This window comes from Corvus brachyrhynchos, unplaced genomic scaffold (genome assembly GCF_000691975.1).
Source record: "Corvus brachyrhynchos isolate BGI_N302 unplaced genomic scaffold, ASM69197v1 scaffold7, whole genome shotgun sequence".
Classification (NCBI taxonomy): Eukaryota; Metazoa; Chordata; class Aves; order Passeriformes; family Corvidae; genus Corvus; species Corvus brachyrhynchos.
In genome coordinates, this window is record NW_008239054.1 from 3810903 (window position 1) to 3819100 (window position 8198).

Here is an 8198-nt window from a genome sequence, read left to right on the forward strand (position 1 = left end):
AAGTTGACAATCTCTTATGTCATCACTATTAATGAGAGTATAGACATTTCTTATTAGCTATGAGAAAATGAAGCAGATTATGTGATGAAAGGTAAAGGAAGTTAAAGCTCTTTCATCCATAAAACAGTAAATATAACAAGAACAGCAAAACATGGGTGCAGAAGCCAAGTATCTCTTTGGAAGGTGTTACCTGCTCACTGCAGCAATTGCTAAGTAGAGGTAGATCAGCAGGAGAAACAGGAGGCCTTCTCACACATCTACAAAGGAAGGAAGAAAAGAAGCTGCACTCTAAGCCTACAAATAGTAAGTCAGAATAGGCCAAAAAGGATGCAGTGGATCAGCTGCCATAATGGAGTGAACTGTGTAAATATGTCTAGAAATTCAAACCTGGGACCTACTGTGGAGAAATACAAGACTGAAGCGACTGACTCCGACCCTTGTGTTGTAAGTACTGTGTATCTTCAGTCAGGAAGATGGACATACTTGACAAAGCCCCATTTAGTGCTGGGGCTTGGCATCAGTGGAGAATCCTAGTAGAAGTCTGACTCTTGCTCTTTCCATGAGCTTCCACAGAAAATATTCTGTATCTACCACTGGAGAGCTACACTTGGTACCTGGAAACAGAGAAACAGAAGCAAAGATAATAAAACAGTGGAGCAACTAAGCAATACAGTGTGTTTAGAGTACTTACAACTGCAGGAGTAAAAAGGAAAAGGTTCAAAGAAGAATTTGGGATCTTTGTGGAGGTGGGCAGAGCCACAGCAAAGAATAATAACTTGTTTTAATATGCAAAATGAAAAATAGAGTAGACTCAGAGTGTGGAAGAAAATACAGACCAAAACAGAAATCTACTTTTGAACAGAGTTGCTATATTAGTGATAAACAAAATCATTTTCCAAAAGAGTCTAAACAAGAATAAAATGGGTTGATAAGAACAGTTGTGTATACATTTTCATGAAAGAAAAGTATTCAGCATCAATCAAGATCATTATAATAGCATCACTAAGGATCTCCAGTGGAAGAACTAGGTCCAGCAACCTGAATAGTACCTTGAATATAAATGGAGCATGTGTTAATTTCAAGCTGCATGGCAGACACCAAATCCAGTTGCACATAAAAATTACAATAAAAAACTGAAAAGAAAACCTAGTCATGTGGAACACAGGTGGTAAATCTAACATTTTACATTAGAAAGCCTACTTCTAGTGTGAATACTTGAGAACTGGTAATTAAGTGCAATAAAATCCTGACAGATTATGTAAATTTGCTCTGGTCTTCCTTTCTGTGCTCTACTCTATGTAACTAAATTTGATTTTAATACTAATATCTTCGAAATTGTGCTGCTTGTGATGGTTAGTGTACCAAAGGTGAATCAAGCTATTCAAATGCTTCACTGTAAGTTATTCCTTTCTGGTTCTTCTGTCCTAATATAGATGTTTAAAATTTCCAACATATAGCTAAAGCTATGCTGCCTATGCCCATCTTTTTATTGATATATTATTCATACAACACAGATTGAAGACAAATTGCCTCAATAAATTGTGTTATTTGATGCAACAGCGGTTATAATGTGGTTCTTGTTGTGTTGGCATCATTGGAAAGATATTTCATTGTTGTAATGTCATAGAGATTTTTATATTTTATTCAGTTTAGCACCATGCAGTTTATTGCTTTTAGTTGCTATTTTGATTTTTATTCCTGTGCCACCAGATATTCCATTTAAAAATCATAAGCATATGACTTCCTTTATGGTGAATGAATTCTACCTTGTAAAAATCCTTAACAGAATTTAATTGAATTCATTGGAGTTTTCAGCAGTTCATTCTATCCTGAATAAGAATGGACACAAATTTCTCCCTCTCTAAACTAGTGGTGAAAACATTCTTTTATAATATTAGACTTAGGAATAGAATATTTTCTTAGATTCCCACTTGAAATACTGCACCATCAGTTCCTGGAATTCTCCTGCAATAAAAATTTTTAAGGCATGAAGTAGTTGCTGAAGGTAAAGGAGCCTGCAGGTAACCCCACATCCCAGTACTTGCCTCTCAGGTTTAAGAAAAATTTCATCTGAAATCTGGTTGCTTTGTTAATTGATTGATTTTGTCCAAAACAGTTATGCAGTAGAACTGCATGAGTAAACTTGGGACTTTTCTATATTTTGGCTAAATATCTTCATAAATATTTATCTCTGGCCGGTGTGTTGGGTGTCTTCACTGATACCATTATTCTGTGTGCACACAGTTGAATGAACAGGATTCAAAAAAGAATAATATTTCACGATTTGAAAGTACTGAGGCAACTTGTGCTACTTTCTCCAAGTGTCAGCATACAACCCAAAATGCATGGTGACACCCTCTCTCTAAAATAATTTCTTGTCTTTCTTGTGAGTTTCCAAATATATGACAAAAGAGAGTGAGAAAAAAAGAGACAAATATAGATGCTGATAATTATAGGAAAAGCCTTCTGGCATGTCCAGAAATAGAATGCAAACTTCTGACTCATATGTCTGCATCCTGGCCACTGCACCACACTGCTTTTCCTACAGACTTATTTTTATGGAGTAAACGCATATTTCATAAATATCGAGATTGAAATATATTGTAAAATTGTCACCAAAAACTCGTTTTACATACTGTTAAGGGTTTACTGTGTTTATACACATTTTAAAATAATGCCGTGCAAGAAAGCCCCCAGACTGCAAGATGTTACATAATTTCACTACCACTGCTTAATATTTTATAAATCATCAATGTTAATCTATCTGAGCTGTGCTATGAAAATCTTTCAAGAGTCAGTAATTGGAATTTTGCAAGGATCTTTATTTTATGAAGAAATACAAAAATGCCAAATCATTAAGGTGTTTTCACGAACAAAGAGAGTATGCTATTGTGAATTAAATTAGTTTTAGCTTAACATTTTGTCAACATAGAGGAACACTGTGTGTCTCTGATCTTCATTATCCATTCTCTCTGACTTCATTGCTTTTAGGAAGACATTTTGTAAACAGCTTGAAGAATATTTTAATTTAAAAATCCTAAATATAAAACATTCTGGTTTCTAAGAAATATATGAGCTTAGTATCTTAAATGTGTTCTCCATGTAGTGTTTGCTGTCTTAAATGTGTGCCCTTTTTGCTCAGTTCACTGAGTTCTTGGAGCACAATTTGCACTTTTTGCATACAAGTATCCCCCTGTTTCTTGGAGACATAAATTATATGGAGAGATTCCAGTACCCGAAGGGAGCCTACAAGAAAGATGGAGTGGGACTTTTTACAAAGGTATGCAGTAACAGGACAAGGGGGAATGGCTTCAAACTGAAAGACATTAGCTTTAGATTAGATATTAGGAAAAAATTCTTTACTGTTAGAGTGGTGAGACACTGGAGCAGATTGTCCAAAGAAGCTGGGGGTGGAACATCCCTGGAAGTGTTCTGGGCCAGGCTGGATGGAGCTCTGAGCAACCTGGTCCAGTGAAAGGTGTCCCTGCCCATGGCAGGGTGTTGGACCTAGTTGACGTTAAGGTCCTTTCCAACCCAGGGCATTCTATAATTCTATGATTCTATAATACATATTAGGGGAGCACAAGAAATACATATCTAAAGTCACACATTTACGCAGATTAGTAGAAATAACATACATATATGCCCAGATTCTTTATATTTATGACTTTTGGGTAAAGCAGCACTGTCTCATATTTTAATATATGGGAAAGGAGAACATTTGGGGTTTGTGGAACATCATTTTCCCTTCTATGTGTACAGGCAACCAAGCAGGATGGTCTACTTGGCACAGGAAATTATCTTCAAGAGAACAGCCTAGCTACAGCCACTGGTGGTATGTGGGCAAAAGGAGACAGAAATAAAATCAGCTCCTATTTAGTCTAAAATCTAAATGCTGAAGACATAATAAATCAAAAGACCAGAAGAAATGAAGACTCTTTATATGCTGATGTATGGGCAACAGGTGAGAGATATTCAGAATGCTTCCTTATGAGCACATATTTCAGTTATTCACTGAAGCAGGAAGGGGGTATATTAATCAAATTTTTAAAAACTTGATATATTCTAATATATTCCTTCTAAGGGATTAAACAGCAAAAGCAACAGAAGAAGGGTGCTCTTGATCATTCAGCACTCCCAAGTCATTGAATGCCTGAAACTAAAAAGTTTTCAATCATTATGTACCACCATTCCAACAGAAATATCACGATATGGATAAAGTGAGCATGTTCTTCCTTCCATCAAATCTGAGTGCAGAGTGAGTTCCAAAAGTATTCTCTAATAACATGCAGGGAGGAAAGTTAATTACTGTGCATCCTTTCTCTTCATCTAGCAGATGTTTCAGCAAAAACTGCACTTCTGCCCCTGGAGCTTGTAAAACTAGAGGTGAATATTTCTTGACCTATAACTATGTTTGACCCTGGGGACATTGTATACTACAGAAATTGCTTGATTATCAGGCTGGTGATGCCTAGTTCAGTGGGAGTGATAGAGTCTGATTTATATTTCTTATGTGGAAACAGAATGCATAACTGTGTAACCAGTATGTTCTAGACTTGGTGCTTTAATAGGCCCAACGTAGAAATGCTGAAAATAGCTATGAGTCAAATCAGTTGAGAAAAAAAACATAAACGGAAGCATCTGAGACATGAGTGGAACTACTTCACATTATATTCAAAATCCACAGTCTAAAAGAGTGGAAAAATATTCACACTGCTTATAAAAGCAACTTAATAATGGAAAAAAGCAGGTACAAAATTGTATTTAATTTATATATGTATGTATATGTATTTTAGAAATGAAATGGGGAGTTTATCCACAAATGTTCAAAGTGTTCTGACTGTGGTTCATTATTTTAAAATGTGTATAAGCATGGGGTAAACTCTCAACATAGTGCTCATAATAAGCTTTTGATGAGAATACTCTTCATTCCTCTGTTTAATATTTATGAAATAAGCATTTACTTAGTGAAAGTAAGCCTTTAAGTGAGGCACATTTCTCTGTGACCAGAATGAAATGAATATAAATAATATAAGTTAGAAAGTAAGAGTTGTAGGAAATATATAAAATGAAGAAACAGGAACATGATGAAAAACCTCTAGTCAGCAGAGTCAAAAACAATGCAAATTAGACTTTTAAATAAACTAGGAACAAAAGAAACCCTGAAAACAGTGTCAGTCCATTGTTTATAGATAGAAATTCTGGCCTCTGTCTTGGCTCAACTCAGAATTCCACTGCAACAATGATGCAGTCTCAGTGCAGGAGGAGGTGGTAGATTTACTCCACTTAATTGAGGAAAGGCAAAGTGGTCTGTCAGAAATGTGCTTTTCCAGCAGTGGGATGATGCAGCTAAGCCCTGTGGTGATGAGGGCACAGAGATAGTTCCCATGCTACCACCACTGTGGTCACTTCTGCTTCACTGCTTCCTTACGTGAGGTGTTCTAAAGGAGCACATCTGTGTAACTGTATTTTAGACAGGAGCTGATTTTTGTTGTTGCACTGGGTTTGCACGGCCAAGCTTTGGTAGTGGGGGCGCTTATAAGGGTGGCTTCTGTGAGAAGCTGCCAGAAGCTTCCTCCATGTCCAATATAACCAATCCCTGGTAGTCCCAGTACTGCTGGTCAAGGCAGGCCAACTAGAAATGGAGATAACACCTCCGTGATAACATATTTAAGAAGAAGGAAAAAAAAGATATTGCACAATTGTAATTGTGGCAAGAGAACAGCGGGGTGAGAACATCTGAGAAGAGCAACACTGCAGACACCAAGGTCAGTGGAGAAGGAGGGGGAGGAGGTGCTCCGGGCACCGGAGCTGGGATTGTTCTGCAGCCCGTGGTAAAGACCATGGTGAAGCAACTCTGCCCTTGCAGCCCTTGGAGATCCACAGGGATGGAGAGATCCACCCACAGTCCATGAAAGAGTGATCCAGGTTGCAGCAGTTTGCAGAGATCTGTTGCTCATGAGATGGACTCACATTGGAGAAGTTCATGGAGAATTGTCTCCCATGGGAGGGACCCTACATTGGAGCAGGGGAAGAACTCCTCACCCCGAGCAGTGGGAGAAACAACGTGCAGTGACCTGACCATAATCCCCATTCCCTGTCCCCCTGCAGTGCCAGGGAAGGGGGCATAGCTGGGAGGGAGAGAGGGAAGGAGGGAGAGAGGGTGGGGGAAGGTGTTTTTAAGGATTTCTTTCACTTCTCATTATCCTGCTCTGATTTTGTTAGTAATAAGTTCATTTAATATCTTGAATTTGAACCTGTTTTACCTGTGATGACGGTATTTGGTAAGTGATCTCTCATACTCCTTCTCTCAACTCATGAAACCTTCATTATATTTTCTCCCCCCTGTTCAGCTGTGGAGGGGAGTGAGAGACAAGCTTTGGTGCCTGGAATCCAGCCAGGGTCAACCCAGTACAATTGTCTTGATCTTCCTACCGGGAGCTAAGTATTTACCTTCTGTTAGTTTGTTTGCTTGTTCTCTCTGAAGAGTCCCTGGAAGGCTGAGTGAAGAAGACCTCTGTAAGACCTTGCATTCCCACCTTACCTATAGCATGCTGGTCAGGCAGCTGTCAAAGAGCCTTGATCACCTTCCAACAAAATGATGGAGAGCCAGAAGCCTGGAAGCTCAAGGATTACTGGCCTGCAAACTTCTCAGCACCTAGCTCTTTTGCAATCCAAACTCTCATGGGAATCTGGAAGACTACTAATGAGCTAGGAGAAGCAAGGGCCACAGGGTCTTCAATTACGGGTCAGAGAGTTACATGAACTGCCCCAGAGCCGGGATTCTTGGCCTTCCCTTTTACAAAAGGACTTCATCTGTCAGGGCTTTGACTGCATACTCTAAAAGTGAATGTATTGCAAATCCTGTGGAAAAAAAATCTGTCTACACCTGTCCTGATATGAGCTACAGGAAGAGGTAGTTTTGGAGACTGGAGATGACTCAATCTCTAGCTTCTCTATTGGAGAGGAGGAGTTGAAAAAATATCCCAGCAGAGGACACAAAGAAATTTTAGGTACGGTGAGGTGGAAGAAAGCAGCATATCAAAAGTGTGTTATTGCAGATGGGAAAATACAATGGGAATGGCATTCCTAGTCCCACAGACATGGTCAACCTATTGATGCTGATGCACTCATCCAATGTCACTATGCCCCAAACAATTATTTAGTCAGGCTGGAGCTTGGGGGTCATCTACTGGATCATCAATCAGTATGGCAGCACTGTTTGTGTGTGTACAGCAAGGTGTTTACAGAATAAGAGGAGAAAGGGGAGGTCAGAGGGGTGTCTGTAGGATCTGTAGCCAGAGGAAGGCACTGCCTGGAATTTCTGGACAGGGACATGGGAGGAGGTCTCAAAAGCTGTCATAGTCATCACACTGTACCTACCAACATGCTCTTCAGATATACTGTGAATCCCACAATAAGAAGGTCTTGAGATCTTTCCATTTTTATGGACGCTACACACAAATAAATGGTAGAAGGACTTCTGCATTCAAAGCAGTTTGGTAGACACAAAGAAAATCACCAAATAGAAGCCAGCAATTTTTTATGTCCATTCTGGTCCACAAAGAGCACACAGCTTTTTAAAATTACTTTTATGGAAGCTGTCTGTTCCTTCTTCTGAACGATGTCATTCAGGGTTGGCTATGGTTTTGCTTAGTCTCATCTCAAACTTTTAGTCAGTGCACCTACACCCATCTGTAGGCAACGTTTCATGTGATTTGGGAATGCCCAGCACCTTTTCAAGTCAAGTCCTTCCTTTTCTCAGGACTTCTTCCAACCACACAGCTAATTGTCACACCACTGTGAGCACCATGCCAGAGGTAAGTTTTCAGCTCCGTTCCTCACAACATGCCTGGACTAAAACTCATGGTACAATCTTCCAAAAAAGGCACCATCCCAGCTTTGCTGGGGCATACTTAATTCTCTTAAAGCCCAGGGCATTTCAGCAATGTTGGACTGGAAAATCAGTGCAGTTCTACATTGCATTGGAGGTCACATCTGAAGGGTTTTTTTATGTTAAGCAATCACAGACCTGTGTTTCCGAAAGCAATGTTATTTTGGAAATTTCAGTTTTACAGGTGCTTAATCAAAAAGGCTGTAAAGAATTAATTTTCTGTGAAACTACTGAGGATTTGCCTTAGAAATACACACTTAGAAAAAGAAGAAACTATTAAAAAAAAAAAGCAAAAAGAGGAACT

At 39.1% G+C, this 8198-nt stretch overlaps 1 long non-coding RNA gene across 1 annotated transcript in view; it reads right to left on the bottom strand.

The window, feature by feature from the left end:
* The window catches only part of LOC108447863, an 18651-nt gene that overhangs the window by 5177 nt on the left and 5276 nt on the right, over positions 1-8198 (bottom strand). The window contains exons 3-4 of the long non-coding RNA XR_001863564.1: positions 399-614; positions 191-257 (exon numbers count right to left, since the gene is read on the bottom strand). This is a non-coding gene — a long non-coding RNA (uncharacterized LOC108447863). The remainder of the gene's footprint in view (positions 1-190; positions 258-398; positions 615-8198) is intronic.